This window comes from Microtus ochrogaster, chromosome 7, assembly GCF_000317375.1.
Source record: "Microtus ochrogaster isolate Prairie Vole_2 chromosome 7, MicOch1.0, whole genome shotgun sequence".
Lineage (NCBI taxonomy): Eukaryota > Metazoa > Chordata > Mammalia > Rodentia > Cricetidae > Microtus > Microtus ochrogaster.
The window spans coordinates 80,410,738-80,426,679 of NC_022014.1; the positions used below are offsets into that span (position 1 = coordinate 80,410,738).

The following is a 15,942-nucleotide window of genomic DNA, read 5'->3' on the forward strand; positions in this document are numbered from 1 at the left end:
CTGCCTCTGCCTCCCGAGTGCTGGGATTAAAGGTGTGCACCACCACCGCCAGGCTCACAATATGTGTCCTTCCAGTCCCTCAATGTGTTTTTACGGGAGACGTGGGTTTAGGTGGGCTGTGTCCCCTCACCCCAAATGTGGCTTGTAGATCTGGTTCCAGAAGTGACTCCAAGTAGACTCGTGAATCAGTGACCCTGCAGTGAGAAGAGCGACAGGGTGCTGTCATGCCTGCTTGTCCAGCACCCAGGGCTGTCATGCCCCCGACACAGGCCTGGTTGCCGCTGAGAGTGTACCAGAGGAGTCATTCAGATGCATTCTGGATTCCAGGATCTTGGCACGGAAAGGAAGAAGTGTGTGAAATATCTCTGCCATTTTCATGTCAATGACATCTTGAACTGATAATATTTTGGCTTTGTGAGATCAATTAAAACAGGCCATGTGAATCCTCACAGTTTCCCCTGTGGTAGCTGGAAGTGTAAGGCTCCTTCTGTAACTTGCATCTTGGGCTTTGTGCCAGAGGGCCGGATGGTACTTGGATCACAGTCAGGGAGAGCCGAGAACCTCTCAACTTGTGGATGGACGGATGGTTTGGGAAACCGACCCTTTATAACCTGTGGCCCCCTTCATGATCTGGAGACCCCCATTTAATGGCGCTAGATGAGGGTCAGAGCAGTAGGAGGCGCCCTGTGCCGCTCACTTCCCAGGCCTGGAATCTCCAGAGCTGCCACAGGGGGCCTTAGAGAGCTGTGGGGGCTGTGTGAGGTTCAGGAGGGAGGAAGCTCTGTGTCCCCAGGAGGGAGTCAGCAGGACAGTGGGTGCTCAACTTTCACGTGGGTTGATAGGAGTCCGCCTCCCCCCCCCTTTCTCAGCCCTCCCCCCCCCCCCCCCCCCCGGCACCCCGCGCCATCTTTTTCTGTACTGCCAGGGCTCAGAGACAGGAGGGTGGGAGGAAGTTGTTAAGACAGGGAGCTCCTCCTGGTTTGAAGGGACCCGCTGTTCTAGCTGTGACTGGAGTTAGTCTATCAGCTCCAAACAGGGAAGACAGATTCCCAAGATCTGCATGATGGCCCAGAGGCCTGGGGGTTCCGTGTTTCACTGGTAGAACAGAGCTGGATGTTGGTGGAATATGATTCTGTGCATATCTCGGGGAGCCTTTGGGGCAGTTGTTCCTGCAGACTGGGGCACTGAAGTCACATGGGGAAGTCTGTCACTGGCCCTGAGGTCCCTCCAGAGTTACCAAAGGCTCCTCTCCATTTGAACCAATTGCTCCCTGCTCTGAGCAAACCTCCAATCCCACTCCCGCACTCCCAGTGTGGGAGCTGGCCTAGGGCCACCGTGGCCATGCCTGAGCCTGGGAGTGACTCATTCCAGGTCAGAGGTTATGGGGTCTGGCAGATCCCATCCTCCAGGCCCAGCCCTAGCCCCAGCCCCAGAAGTGTCAACTCCTATCTTTGGACCCCCTGGCTCATCCCTCTCAGGGTCCCGGAACATCACAGGGGTCTGTAAGGAGTGGGAGGGGCAGACTACTGACTCACTGCCCAGCCCCCAAGGAGGATAGGGAGCAGTGGGAAGAAGCAGGCGTCAGAATAATTCGGAGTCCCTGAGGCTCCAGAGCAGAGAGTCAGGGTGAGCCAGCCCCAGCCCAGCCCCAGCCCAGCCCCAGCCCCCCGGGGTCTTGCCTTTTTCTCCTGCTTTCCCCTCCTTTGGTTGCAGCCAGCAGAGCCCTCTTAAGCAGGGTGCCTGTGCTGTCTCAGTTGCCCAGAAGCCTCTGGGGGTCAGGGCTTCGGAGAAGGAGGCGAGCCCTACCAAAACACAGAAGGCTGCCTGAAAACCAAGGTGCGTGCCTGTTATCTGACCGGGTGTGGGGTGGAGCCAGGCCGGGTACCATGCCCAGGGTCAATGGAAAGCCATCCTGGCTGGGAAGAGGTCGCATGGTTCTGGGCTGGCACAGATTTGGGCAAACACAGGTTAAAGGCTAGGGCAGCAGGGCTCCAAGGTCCATCCTGTGCACCCTGTCATTTTCCTCTTAGTGGCCCAGACTGCTCCTTGGTGTGTTGAGCGCGGAGGCCTTAGGCTCACCCTGCCGCTGTCGCCTGCAGCCGGTGCGCCTCTCCCCGCCTCCTCGTCCCCTCGCCCTGCCCCTCGGAGCAGTTCCCCAGCAAGCCTCCCTCTTCAGGCCGTCCTGAGCCCTCCTACCTCTCTGCCCCACACTCTGGGAGGCTCCTTGTTCCGAGGCCACAAAGCCCCTTTGATCCTCTGCTCGGCTCCGAGCCATGTGACCCGGTGGGCGGGCCGCAGCGCTCCAGCGTCCAGGCAGCCCGACTTTCAGCTGCTGGGGTGAGTCCTCGCTCTTTGTTCTTCCACCCTCTCACAGCCTGCTCCGGGGGCCTCCAGGTGGTGGGGCCCTCCTGGCCGGCCCTGATGGGTGCAGTGGGACTGGGATCCAGGTAGCCCCGGAACCTGGGGGCTCTGGCTGGCAGCTCAGCCCTGGGTTCCTGGGAGAATGGGTGGCGGGATGCCGGGTCTCCACGCGGGAACCAGATTTTCGATCGCAGAATAGAAGAAAAAGGGACTTTGTGTGGTCACAGCTATCTTTTTGTAAACGTTTGGCCAACTCTGCCGAGTGATGGGAGTGTCTTGAAGCACGTTGCCCCACAAGGGGCTTCTGATATCCAGCCAGGGCAGGAGGAGAGGTGAACTGGATGCTTCTTGCAAAAATCTCTCTACCCAGAGTTATCAGCTTCTAAGAGTGGGCGGCTTCCAGCTCTGGCTGGAAACTAGTTACTGCCTGCTTGTAGAAAGGTGCCAAATCAGAGACCGCAGGGGTGAACCGTGATGGGGACCCCACCATCAAATATGTGTACCGCCCGTTGGCCTGGGGTTCTTGAGATGTGCTGATGTGCTGAGCCCAGGAGGGTGTTGCTGGGTGGGGTGGGGGTTTGGTATGCATCTGTTTTGCTAGAGAATGTGCGATGGGGGTGTCTGCCTTCTGGAGCCATGTGTTGGAACCTGTGCTGTGTGTCTGAGCCAGGGCAGGCAGTGTCCTCCAGCAGGGTTTGCAGCTAAGACCATGCGAGGGACCCCAGCCAGCACTGAGAGTGGTCGCTGGCACCCAAACACACAGGGACAGCAGCAAATGCCGGAAGACCGCCTAAGCACCCCCCACCCCCACCCCAGTTCTTAGGAAAAGCTGCCGGCTCTTGGTCAGAGACCTGGGGAGCAGCCTGTCTGCTCCCCGAGAGAGGAGTGTGAGATTCCTTTCTTTGAGAAAAATGGACCGCCAGGGGAGGGAGGGGGGCAGGAGCGGATTCTGGCCACTCTGTGTTGGGCCGAGATGGAATTTGGTTGGGATCTCATGTGGAAAATCCAGGGGACAGCAACGTTCCCTGCAATGGTGTGGGGCCTCCTTCATTCCCACTTGGCTTCTAGCTTCATGGGGCTCTTGGGGCATTTCTACACGATGTCTTTCACTCGCCTTGCTCAGCTTCCCTTGGCAGCCAGGGTCTCCTTTTCAGCAAATAGGGAAAATGTGCTTATTAATCCTCTGGATAGGCAGCCGGCCTGCACCCTAGGCCTGCTTGGAAAGGTAGCTCATCCTTCTCTTCTTGGGTCTCTTTCGTGGTGTGGGGTAGCTACAGAAGGAAGCTTTGAACTCATAGCAATCCTACTGCCTCAGCCTCCTGAATGCAGGGATTTATAGGTGTGTAGCACCATGCCTAGGTAGGACCCGAACTGGGGTCCTGAGTTGTGACTGACCTGGCCCGCCCCTTCAGACCACTGGTCATTTCCATATTGGTTCACCCCAGGTTCTGTACCATCTACTGTGTCTACCGGGTAGCCCCCATCACGGTGACAGCTGAGCTGGTACGAAGAAGAACCTACTGTGTGGGGGTGGTGACGACCCTAGGTGGAAGCCAGCTCCCGTGAGCAAGTGTGAGACAAGACCCATCATGCCAAGTCCAGGGCCTTCTTGGGCCTATGGAGTCTTCTGAGCCCCAGACCCGCTATCCCTAGCTCTGGGAAGAGCTCTGGGACCTTGCCATAGGAGCCCGCTACTCATTGGGCAACCCCAATGCTGTTGCCTGTGCTCCCCACCCCCTCCCTTCCCTGCCACAATATCCTCCTCGACTTCCTGTTATGTCAATGCTCTTGTCAGATAGGGAGGCTCTGCTCGGGGCTGAGGCCCCCTTGTACAGAGAGGGCCCCGCGGCCTGGGGGCGGCACAGATTCCCTGCCTGTGTCAAAGGTCTCTAGGAAGCCGGCACCGAGGCTCCATTTCCGCTCTCCCGTTCCCCACACAGCACAGTCTCTATCTGCTTTCCCACACCACCCCGGAAGTTTCTAGGCTTCCTCTCTCACTCCCTGACCCTGTGTGTGGGAAGAACAGCTTTATTTTAATGCAAATAGGCAAAAAACCCAGTGGCTGTTGGGGCAGAGGCTAGGTGGGCCTCCTGCCTACTTACCATCCCCCCCCATCACCTTCACCATCACCTTCACCATAGACTAGGCCAATATTGCCAGGTTCTCCACCAAGAGCGTCCGACTTCCTCCAGTTTGGTCTTTAGAGGTGTTTCCAGCCAACTCCCCCTGTAGCCAGCACCTCTTCAGACTCTGCTCCCAGCATCAAGCTTTGATTTGTTTATTGAGCTCTCTCTCTGTTCCTCTGGCAGGTAGAAACCTGCCCTTAGGAACTCCTGAGCCTTGGCCTCCTTCCCAAGGAGGACTTCTCAGGGTGGCTGCTCTGCAAAGCTGCACGCTCTACATTTTGTGAGTGGAGTGGGGCTGGGGGCTTCTACCTGCATCTGGAGAGGTGGGCGCTTCTGCACTCTGCCCTGCAGACCTCTGCCTGCAGAGTTTCTGCCGCTGCAGGAATCCCCACCCCACCCACTTGGCTGCACGCTGAGCCTGCCTTGGTGCCTGAGGGTGCTGGTGGTTCGCCGGCCTCTTCAGTCTGCTCTCTGCTGTGCACCCAGAGGAACTCACCATCCCAGGCTGGGAGCCTGGTCAAGAGGGCTTTGTACTAAGACCACAGAGCCTGATCTCATCTCCCTGCAGGCGCCCTGAGCTGCTGCCCGCACTCATCTGGTGCCACTGCCCACCCCTGCAAGATGAGCTCACCCTCCTATTGTACCCAGCTCACTTCTTCCCGCGGTTGGGGCCTTGGCTTCCTTTAGGAAGGGTCGTGAAAGACACAAACTCCTGGGGCCAGTGAGATGGCCCACTGGGCCAAGATACTTGCTGTCACGCTGGGTCATGGTGGTATAGCTCCTTTAATCCCAGCCCTCAGGAGGCAGAGGCAGGCAGGTCTCCGAGTTCGAGGCCAGCCTGGACTACAGAGTGAGTTCCAGGACAACCAGGCCTACACAGAAAAGCCCCCATATCGAAAAACAAAACAAAACAAGATGCTTGCTGTCGGCCTTGACAGTGTGAGTTCTGACCCTGGACTCCACAGGGTAGGAGAGAACTGTCACCTCTGACCTTTACAATGCACTGTGCCATCACACACACACACACACACACACACACACACACACACACACACACACACTAAAATTTTTCTTTAAGGTACAAGGCTGTTGACTGGCCGTGGGGCTAGGGCAGCTGGCTTAAGTACCATCTACAGATATTCTAATATGTGTACAGTGGGTGGATCTTGCCCTGGACTCCGCCCCCTCCTAATTGCTTAGCATCTTCCTGAAGCCAAGAGCTGTTGGGGGGCACCCTGAGGTGCTGGCCACTTGAGGACCGATACCAAGTCACTGACACTCAGTCTTCCTAATTGACACTCAGTCAATTGCAGGTCCCCATCCTGGGCCTGACATTGCCCTGATCTGTGAGTCATTTGAGGCAGGGACTAAACCACCCTCTCTGCCCAAAGATGGCCTGTACTTCTGATCCTCCTGGGGACCGAACCCAAGGCTTCGTCCATGCTAAGTAAGCACCCCATGCTAAGTGAGGACCCCACTAGCTGAGCTGTAACTCCGCCTCCTTTTTGGTGATTCTGTGACCTAGGCCGGCCTCTTGCCTTAGCCTCCCATGTGCTGGGATGATAGGGGCGAGCCACCATGCAGGATTTCCTGCGTTTGGGTGCTGGGCCCCAGCATGCCTTGGTCACCAGAGGTCGTGGGGACAATTGTGTTTTCACAGTGGCACGCTCTCAGAACTCTGTCCTTATCAGGATCTCTTATCTCCCAGGCCTCCTTCCAGGAGCCTGTCACCACTGGAGGGGGAGATAAGATAGGTCCTGCCAGGCAAGCCTCGTCCAGCTAGAGTGCCACACAGGTCTCCTGCCTAGTCTGGCCCTGAATGTGGCTGCAGCTGGCCATCCTGTTCGGTGGCGATATTAGTGTCCTGCCTGCCCTTCTCAGTGGCCACTAAGGTTTATCGATTTCTGTGTCCCCATTCTGGATGACCTAGGTGCTCACTTGGTTAATGTTTGAGTGAATGAATGGCCAGCCTTGTGTGACCTCAGATTTTCTGCTTCGATCCAAATGTTCTGTGGTTCCACCAAGGTTAGCTTAGGGACCTTGAGGGGCTTTTTCCTCCCTGCCCTTCTCCCATAACTAAAGCTTGGTGGCTTGGTGACTGATGTCTCTGTAGGGGTGCCTGGCTTTTCTGCTTGGTGTGTGTACATGTGTGCGTGTATGTGTGCACACACATGTGTGTATGTGTGCTTGGGGGCTATCTCTCTGTATTTTTGTATTTTGGCATAGGCCTCATCACTTTTACCTGGAGCTTACCCACTCAGCCAGGCTGGCTGTCCAGGAACAAGAACCCACCTGCCTCCTTCCCAGTTCTGGGATTGCTGGGATTACCGGGGCTCACCGCACACCCGTCTTTCAGTGTGGGTTCTGAGGGATCCAACTCCAATCCTCATGCTTGTGCCGGAAGCCCTTGGCCCAGTGAACTGACTCGCCAGCCCTGAGCCTCCTCCTTATCAAAGGATAAGCCAAGCTTATTATGCAAACTTGCTTAGGCTGTGAATGAGGTTCCCCCATTGAGCCTCCCTGAGCAAAGTCAAAAATCCCCAACAACCTGAGGGGCTGATTCTGTGTCTCTGCCTCCATGTGGTAAGGTTGGCCTGGCTCCCAGGGACCCAGTGGCATCTTGGAGAGTTGTGACTTCCTTTTGCTAGTGACTTCTGGAGCGTGCCCAGTGCAGAACGTGTGTTGGGAGGGAGGAGGCTGTTGTCCCTGCGAGTTGGACCCTTGGCTATCAGTTCAGCCACTACCGTGCCAGGCCCTTCTGGACAGTGGCAGAGTTGTGACATTCTCTAGTGTATTTTCCACCCAAGTTTATCGAGTGTTCACCTTGACTCTTATACTTAGTACCCCAAAGATGCTGAGAACCCTGGAAGGCAGAAAAGAGGGTGGCTCAGCTCCCAGAGAGTGGAACATCCAGGGTAAAGCCTGAAGCCTTGATAAAGTAGGATTAGTTCAACGTGGAAGACCTAAAGTCAAGACGTGGGAGCCTGATTTGGCTCCAGTGAAGGTTTGTTTAGGAAGGTGAAGAGGAGAGAGAGTGGGGGAGGGGCAGAAGCTTCCAACCCATTGCAGGGTGGTTGAGAGACCCATTGTGGATCAGGAGACCAGGGTCAAGGTATTGGGGCTGCCTCTGCTGTGGGACATGCAACAGGTCCCTGAAGGACCCAGCCAGTGTCTTGTGAGCTTCTGGCACCAAGCTGGCTTCAAGACTAACTCACTGCAAGCTTTAACACTGGAGTGGTTCACCTGTCACCCTAGCAGTCTGGAGGTAGAGGCAGGAAGAACGTGAGTTTGAGGCTGACCTAGGCTACGTGATGAGACCTGGTCTCAGTGCTCTCCCCCAAGGATATACATGACGTCAGGACGTAGACATTTTGGAATTGTGCGGCCAGGTTCTGTTCCTCTTGCTAACTTCATGTGGTTGGCTTGGGCGACAGCTCTGTGAAGCTTTCCGGGGTGAATGGAGCTAGTCCAGTCTATTCACATAGGCTATGGAGAGTAGAGGTCTAAGTGCCCTGGGCTGCAGCTGCTGCTGAGCACCAAGCACACAAGATAGGTCTTCCAGAAGTTTCTGCACCTATTGGGTAATAAGTCCCAGGGCGTGACGTGGAGGTGGCGCCTGGGGCCCTAAGATTTCAACTGCGCCGGAGCCAAGATAGTTCTGGTGTGAGGCAGCGGGGCGGGGAGGGGCTGCTCGGGGTTTGGCAGCGTAGGTGTGTTCAGGGGGTGGAGGAGAACTTTGAGAGTGTGGGTCCCTGGATCCTGGAAAGCAAGTAAGGAAATGTCCGGGTTGCCCCCACAACCAACCGCTACTTTGAAGGCTGGTGTCCCAAGTGCCACTCCCCCACCACCCTCCTCAGACCTTGCCTGCTTCCTGCTCGCCCGGGAACAGCCAGGCTGCTCCCAGACTGGTGCTCAGCTGTTCTCCTGCACCCGCCTCCTAGCCTGCTCAGCGTTAACTGTAGTCTGGACTCCCGGTGGCACCTCCTATAGCACCCTGAAGCTGCCCCGGGGTCCACAGCCACCTTGCTCTGCTTTCCCTGGTTCACAGATGAAGAGCCGTGAAGCGTCTGTCCCATGTAGGACAAGCCATGGTGACTGTGACCAGGTCTCTGTCTGGAAGGACTTTGCTGCCCCCAGCCAGGCCCTTTATCAGATTCAAGAGGAGACGCGGGACACAGGTGGCTTTCCTGCCTGGGCGGCACTGTCGGTCTGTCTGCTGAGGCAGCAGCAGAGCTTTCTCCACTCCTAGTGCATGGGAGCTGGGGGTGCTGACCCCCGAGAGGCCTGGGAGTTTGGGGTAGTGTAGGAAGTTATGAACGCCCCCACCTTGTGCCTTGTTAAGTCAGTCCCTCTGTTCATTTAACCTTGGACCATCCAGAGGTACCTCTCCCTCTAATATCATGTGGCCCTAACAGGTGGGGGGGCTCACCCCACTCCTGGGAGGAGGTCATGCCCTCCTGGGGTTCAAGGCCCCTGTTGGGGGCCCAGCAGCCCCTGCTTCTGGATCCCTTGACTCTGGATGCAGAGAGCTGCAAGGCCTGGGCCCTTAGTCTTTGGAACAGGAATGAGAAGGAGGTTTTCTGCCCAGAGACGTTGGAACCTACAATTAGCCCTTTCCTGTGTGCCTGGCTGTTTCTATTGCTGCCCTCCTTTATTTAAAAGTGCCTTTTGGGGACTTGACTGACTCCAGTCTATGGCACACAGGGACATTTTAAAATCCACAGACCTTTCTGAGCGTGACCACGAGGAGGGGGGTAGTGAAAAGGCAAGCCACCCGAAGCCTATTCTCACGGGGGCTGCACGTGGGGAGGTTGTCCCTGTGGGAGCCACACAGCCCTGTTCGTGGGGCTGCAGGCTGGGCATGGGCAGCTGTGGGTGAGATGGACACTGCCCACTCGTGTGTTGAGAATGTGCGCACACTGCCAGGCCATCGTACAGTTGTTGTTTTTGAGACAGGGTTTCATGTAGCCTAGTTGCCCCGAACTCACTATGTAACTGAGGATGACCTCGCACTTCTGAGTCTTAAGCGCAGGATTGTCTAGTGAGGCCAGCAGATTCTATGCGCATCACAGTTCTCTAGAGAAGCAAGTAGAGAAAAGATGGACAACCCCCTCACACACTCAGGGGTGCCCACTGGGCCCCTGAACCTCCATAGACCTGAACCACATGTGTGTTGTTTTTTTTTTTCCCTGTGCAATTGTACCTCTTTTCGTGGAGGAAGGATGCTTCATTGCAGGGTGGGACCGTATTTTGTGTTCATGGCTGTCAGATGAGGACCCTTAGGCCAGCGTCCACTCTGGGGCACTATGAGTGCTTCTGCCATGAGTATCGAGCACAGGTTCCCCCATCCCATGTCTGTTTCCACCTCTCTTGGGAAACTGCTGGGTCACATGACCAGTGTTTCTAAGCCAGGTATCTGAGGATGGCCCTGGCCTGGTGAGGGACACCATGCTTGCTCCAGCTGCCTCTGAGCAGCCCCCTCCCTCTCCTTCTCTCTAGGGGTCACCCTCAGGGTGCCCTAAGCCCAGAGGCTGAGGAGTGTGTTGGGGCACAGGTGGGAAGCAAAGAGCAGGCCCCTGATTTCTGGATTCCTCTGCCGGTCCAGGGCCCAGAAAGTGGTGGCGAGGGAAACTGAAGGCTGCGCGTGTTCTGTCTTCCTTGCAGGAGGCGATGGGCCAGGATTGATGGCAGATGCAGTGGGAGAGAAGTGGACAGGAGGGCCTACTATGACTTAGGTCCCTGGTACACAGACGTGGAGGGAGAGGAGCCGCAGACACACAAGGACAGTCAACTTTCGGTTTCTTCCTTACACCGGAGATTTTTCCAACCATAATTCATTAACTGACAGAGAAAGCTCATCTGATCAAGATGTCTAGATGGGGTGGGGTGAGGTGAGGACTGACTCTCCCCTAGGGAAGCAGCCTTCCTAAGGGAGGTGCAATGTATGTATGCAGGGGAGCTTGGTGTCCATGGGGCTACCGTCTATGGGGAGCATTTCTGGACTGTTTGGTTACCCTCATCATCACCACCACCACAGAGTAAACCAAAAAATAAATGAGAACCATCCAACCACAGGCAACTGTGAAGTTCGTGCTCCCCCTCGCTCCCCGCCACCTGCAGCACCCCATCCTTCTGTGACTGTGCCCCACCCCTGTGTCCGCTTTTTAGGGACAGCCAACTTGGAAGGCCTATTGGGCACAGCTTCCAGAAGTTTGCCAGGGCCCCTCCTTCTGTATCCAGCCCTTGTTGTTCCTGAAGAAATTACCATATGAATGTTGTTCCTTCCCAGAGCCAGGGTTGAAGGGGCCCTGGGAGAAGACAGGCTCCCAGGCTGCAGGTTCCGGCTCTGGCTGAGGACCATCCAGTGGAGGCCACACAGTTTTTTCCTGGAGGTCGGTTGCTTACATCCCGTAATAGGTCTGGCTCAGTCCTGGTTCTGGGAAGAGGTGGAGGAAGAAGCTGAGGGTGCCGGAGATGTGAGCTGGGAGGGGGCATGGTGGACCCCAGCAGTTTGGAGACCCCTGTACCTCCTCATTGAGCGGTCTGTCATTGTTGGGTTCTGAGAACCGTGTTATTCGCGGCCTTCTTGTGATGTCGCCAATTACTGTTTGCATACGGACTGGGAGGGCGGCTGTGTGAAGCCATGCAGGGACTGTGACTGGCTGGTAGACTGTAGAGAGCCACACACACAAGGCAAGTCTGCCCAGTGACTGTTCAGGCAGCGCCAATGGCCCGGCTTGATGTGTGTGTGTGTGTGTGTGTGTGTGTGTGTGTGTGTGTGTGTGTGTGTGTGTGTGTGTGTGGTGTTTCCTTTGAATTCTTTATTATGTCTCAACCACTGATTCACTTTGCAACCTGTGTGAGCTGTGCTGAGATCTGGGCTGCCAGACATACTGTCTCGTGGTTTTCCCTGCTCTAGCTACAAAGTATCCAAAGCATCAGTGTCTCTGGAAGAACCAGGTAGCAGTGGTATTTCTTCTAGACAGTGCTTAGTTGATGGTCATGTGACACAATCCCGCTATGGGGCATAGTAGGCCAGGCTTCACTGAATGGGACAAAAGTGTTCTCAGTGATGGAGGCCCAGGTAAGGACCCTGTCCTCCATTGCTGCCTTCTTGCCCTGCTGTGGTGTCTTCTCTCTCTCAGGGCTCAGGTCTGAACCCTGCTGTGAGTGCTTTCCCGAAACCCTGGCATTGAGCCCCCAGCATTGGCATTAAGGTGATGTGGAGAGGAGATAGGACTAAAGCCCATCCAGGGGCCACCCAGACCCCCAGTCTCTCATCTCACCTTTGACCCCATCAATACTTCTGAGCAGTTTTCCTCACTAGACCCTCATTTAAGCTTCCTGGGACCTCTCTTCCTTAGTATGCTACCTTCCTGGGCTCTATTCAGCTCCCACAGGTGACAGCATCCGAAGTTGTTACTATCATATTTGGGTGCCGGAGCACACACAGAGATTCATGCGTGTGCACACACGTGCCCTGGGAAGGCACGAGTGAGCACTTTGTTTAGGAGGCCTGGGTGGGGGCTGGCAAGCAGGCTGATGGGGGAACAGAGAAAGAGAAGGTCCTGAGGAAAGGGAAGCAGGTAGTCACGCCAAGCGCCCAGCCAGCCAGCCAGTCGTTCGCAGTATCCTGCGTCTCAGATGTGAGAAGCTATTCTGTCACGAACAGTCAAGGCATGTTTACTGCGCACTGTGCAGCATAGGAAAGCAGGGAAACCCACCAGCATAGATCAGCAGCCCTGGGAAGATGGCGGCGGGGGGGGGGTGTCCCAGGAGCAGCAGGGAAAGAATGTTCTAGACAGGCTGACGCTGAGGAGCCTCGTTTGAAGATCTGAGAGGAGACTGGAAGGCGTTTGTATGTTTGGAAAGTGGAGGGGGGTGGAGTGTGCATTTTACTGACAACAGCTGCACGAGTCGTGGGTTCTGTAGCTGTCCCCCTGTGTCTTCGTTGTCTCATGAGAGGATATCGCCTTGTTTGGTACGTGAGGATGCCGTGGCATGAAACTCAGTTATTCACTCAGCCCCACCGTCCCGTGGTATGACAGGTGGGAGAAGGTAAAGGGCCAGGATTCCTGAGTTGCCCTGGGTGCTTTGGACACCAGCTATGGTTTGAAGCAGAGACAGAGCCAGATTAGGGTGTGTGTCAGAACTGCCCTTCTGAGGCTGGGGCGACAGTTCTGTGGGTGAAGCACAAGCCGAGTTTGGCTCCCTGGGACCTGTGTCATATCCAGGTACAGACATGCAGGAATGTGTGATTTCAGTGCACCTGGGAGATAGGATGTCAGAGCTAACAGCATACGCAGCCTTGAACGAGAGACCCTGCCTAGATTTGTGGTGATGGCAAGGAAGGGCACCATGATGTAGCGGCTGGATGGCGTGAAGGTACCGTTTCCAGTAGTGAGGGGATGGGGTCAGAGGTCATGCACTTTTCCAAGTGGTTCTTGCACACACAGACCTGGACGGGGCTGTGGCCATAGATAGCAAATGCCTCCCTTGTACAGGACCTGGCACAAAGAGCCCTGGAACTTGCCAACTGAGCCATGATGAGCATTTATCTATCTGCCCACCTGTCCACCCATTCCCCCACTCACTCACTCACCCACCCACTCACCCACCCACCCATCCATCCATCCATCCATCCATCCATCCATCCATCCATCCATTCATCCACCCATCCATCCACCCATCCACCCACCCATCCATCCACCCGTCCTTATCCTCAGTTCAGGTAGTATTTGACACTGCTGGCTTGTCCTTTTGGGTACTGTCATAGGCTGTCATGATGCATATGCCCCACTCAGTCCATTGACTCTCCTCAGAGAAGACTTCTAGGCATCTGAAAGTCCTCCCTGAGGCAGACACAGTTGGGTGGGCCACCTTCTAAGCTGAGACACAGGGATCATGTACAGAGGTCTGCAGGTCCCCAGACTAGTGGCTGGAATTCCCGAGTGTTAGAGCCTCCCTACGACAGGGATCTGGGGCCACAGGTGGGAGCCACTCATCTCTGTGTTCTCCTGCCTTCTTGGATCTGGGGCCACAGGTGGGCGCCACTCATCTCTGTGTTCTCCTGCCTTCTTGGATCTGGGGCCACAGGTGGGGGCCACTCATCTCTGTGTTCTCCTGCCTTCTTGGATCTGGGGCCACAGGTGGGGGCCACTCATCTCTGTGTTCTCCTGCCTTCTTGGACAGTCAGAGGTTTCTTCTTTAAGGGGTCCCGTGGTCAGGCTACCTTGCACCATACCGGACTAGCTTCTTTCTGCCTGGCCCTTAAGACTCTGTCTTTAGTCCCTTCCCCCCTCTGAGGGTGAGCCAGACATCAGGAAGCCTTCATCGGTCTCAGCAGACCTGCACAGATGGGACCTACTTGGTATCTCTGGGGTGAGGCTTTTGTCCACAAGATTTCTGGCAGGGGGACTTTGTCTGCTTGTTGTTATTTCAAATGACTTCATAAATTGGGGGAGCCTTTGCCCATGTTTCACACCCCCCAAGCTCTGGTGTATATCAACAGCTGACAGCCTGCTGATAGGAGAGGGGTCAAAGGGGAGGGAAGCAGTTCTGTCCCCTCTCCCCTTGGGGGACATCACTGATAAGAGGAAATTCTTGTAATAAATGGCCAGTGTCCACCAGTCCATGGCGGGGCGGGGGTGATCGAGGGTGCTCTCTTCCACCCCCTTCTTTCTCCGTCGACATTTGCCAAGAGCAAAGGGCATCTGTGGTCCAGCAGCCAGAAGGACATTTCAGTGGGGTCCCGGGTAGGGCCGGATCTTTGGGTGCAGCTGTTGCAGTTAGGGATTCCCGGGGGCTAGCAGAGTCAGGGCCGCCTTCCTGATTCTGCCCTGTGGCAGACTCCTGCAGGGATGGGGCCAGACGGAGGGCCCTCCCTCCGACCCAGGAACCTGGGGGCTCTGCAGGGGCCTTGGTGTGGTGGTGGAAGTCTGCAGTGGCTTTTGAGGAAATGAATGAGGAGGGCTTGCAGGTTGGAGCCTGCCCTGAGCTAAGATTGATGTCTCAATAGGCCCTGCCTAGTGAGAAATTGAAAAGGAAGACCAGAAGAGGCCTCCTCAGAGGGGGTGGGGCGCCCCTGGACTTGGTCCAAGTTCGCCTCTGTGGATTGGGGCCAATTGAAACCACGTTGGCAGAAATACAGGCCTTCTTGAGAGTCCTCCCCACAATAGAGGGGAGGTTGGGGGAGGGGAGCTTGGCTGGCAGCCAAAGTGGGGGGACCCTACTCCCATCTTTGGGATGCCTAGGGCCTCTGCCTCTCCACACCTCCCCACCCTGTCCCCATTGAATGAAAGAGGAGCCGGTGGGACTGAGACGAGCCTCTCTGTCCCTCCCAGGCCCTCACTGGTCGCAAGGTCACGGGCATCTCCCAGCAGAGAACAGCTTGCGGAAACCACATCAGGGCAGTGTTAAGTCCCCTCTTGGAACTTGGACTGGGGAAGGCCCTCCAGCTGGGAGAGGTGGGAAGCTCTCCCTCTGCCCAGCCCTAGCTCTGCTGAGGCCAAGGAGTTGTGTTGGGTTTCCAAGTGGGGTCTGGTGGGAGGGGGCAGGGGGAGGAGTCTCATATTTCTGGCATTCATGTTCTTAACCAGACTCCAAGGAGACACTTCCTGCCCCAAACAAAGTGTGAAGTGTAATTCGATTTTGACTTACTTATCAAATTAGATGAGCCATTTGCTTTTTAAAAATCCGGCCTTTGAAACCGGGCACATAAATTTGCAAAATTCAATCATTTGTATGCGGTGTTTCCATCCTTGGAACAAGACAGGAAGCTGCCTGTGACATTTATGAGCCATGCAGGGTGCTCCAGGGAGTCAGCAGGGACAGGGCGCAGTGCAAGGCAGCCTTGAGAAGATGGGAAAAGACACAGTTCTCAGGGAGACAGCCCGGTGCGGGGACAGCCCAGTGAAGCCCGCCTTCTCCTTACACGGATTCCTCCAACTTTCCTCCCATGTTCCTTAGCTCTGTTTCTTCTTCATTCACCCTCCTCTCCAGCCACGGGACCCGCTGACCCACGCGGGACCCGCTGACCCAGATGGTCTCTGTGTGTGTAAAACGTAGGAAGCTTGAGGTAACTCAGGCAATGGACCAGCCCAGGCTGCCTGTACCCCGCCTCACCCTCTATGTCCCCCACCCCCACCCAACCCCCCACTTCTGAGGATGCAGCCCAGGCCCTGGGTGTGCAAAGCTAGTGCCCTGCTAGCCCCAGGTGTTCTTGAGACACAGCCTCGTGATGTAGCTCAGGCTGGCTCTGAGCTCACCGCAGCCCAGAGCTACCCTCGAACTCTCAATTTTGTCTTCGTGTCTGGTTTTACAGACATGTACCACCACGTGAGGCTTACAAGTTATCTCTTAAGTTGGGTCTATGAGCCTAAGTATTTTTGTGTTCCCTAAAGAGTCCGTGTCTCTGTCCGTGTGTGTGTATGTGTGTACAGATGTACATGCATGT

At 55.8% G+C, this 15,942-nt stretch overlaps 1 protein-coding gene across 5 annotated transcripts in view; it reads left to right on the forward strand.

The window, feature by feature from the left end:
• Sept9 (septin 9) overlaps positions 1 to 15,942 on the forward strand; it is a 130,520-nt gene that overhangs the window by 96,129 nt on the left and 18,449 nt on the right. Inside the window, exon 1 of one of the 5 annotated variants that reach the window (XM_026780263.1) lies at positions 1,656 to 1,836. The exons of 3 other annotated variants lie outside the window; for them this stretch is intronic. The gene's annotated coding sequence lies outside the window, so the exon portion shown is untranslated. Of the gene's footprint in view, positions 1 to 1,655; positions 1,837 to 2,114; positions 2,338 to 15,942 lie in introns of those variants that run through there. One more of the 5 variants, XM_005350797.3, reaches the window with a different exon arrangement.